Genomic DNA, 333 nt, shown 5'->3' on the forward strand with positions numbered 1-333 from the left:
CGGGGTCGCTCCCCCCCTCGCCCAGCCGGTTTGGGGCTCGGTGGCAGCCGTTGCCCCAACCACCCCCTGTGCCCCAACCGCCTTCCCGCACCCTCTTCTTGCAGCAAAACCCCCCCTTTCCCACCTGGACCAAACCCCCTGTGCCACAAACCATCCTCCTCCAGCCCCGTCAGCTCTTGCCCTGCACGGAGAGCAACACAAACCCTTTGCATAAAGGTTTTCTGGCGCTCCGGCTTCACAAAAATCCATTTATATTTGCCTCCCAGGACCGTCCCTTTCCCGTCCTCCTCTGCTCGCCCCGCTCTTTGCAGGGGCGTGTTATCTCCCGCGCAG

Source organism: Charadrius vociferus, unplaced genomic scaffold (assembly GCF_000708025.1).
Source record: "Charadrius vociferus isolate BGI_N301 unplaced genomic scaffold, ASM70802v2 scaffold1506, whole genome shotgun sequence".
NCBI classification, from domain to species: domain Eukaryota; kingdom Metazoa; phylum Chordata; class Aves; order Charadriiformes; family Charadriidae; genus Charadrius; species Charadrius vociferus.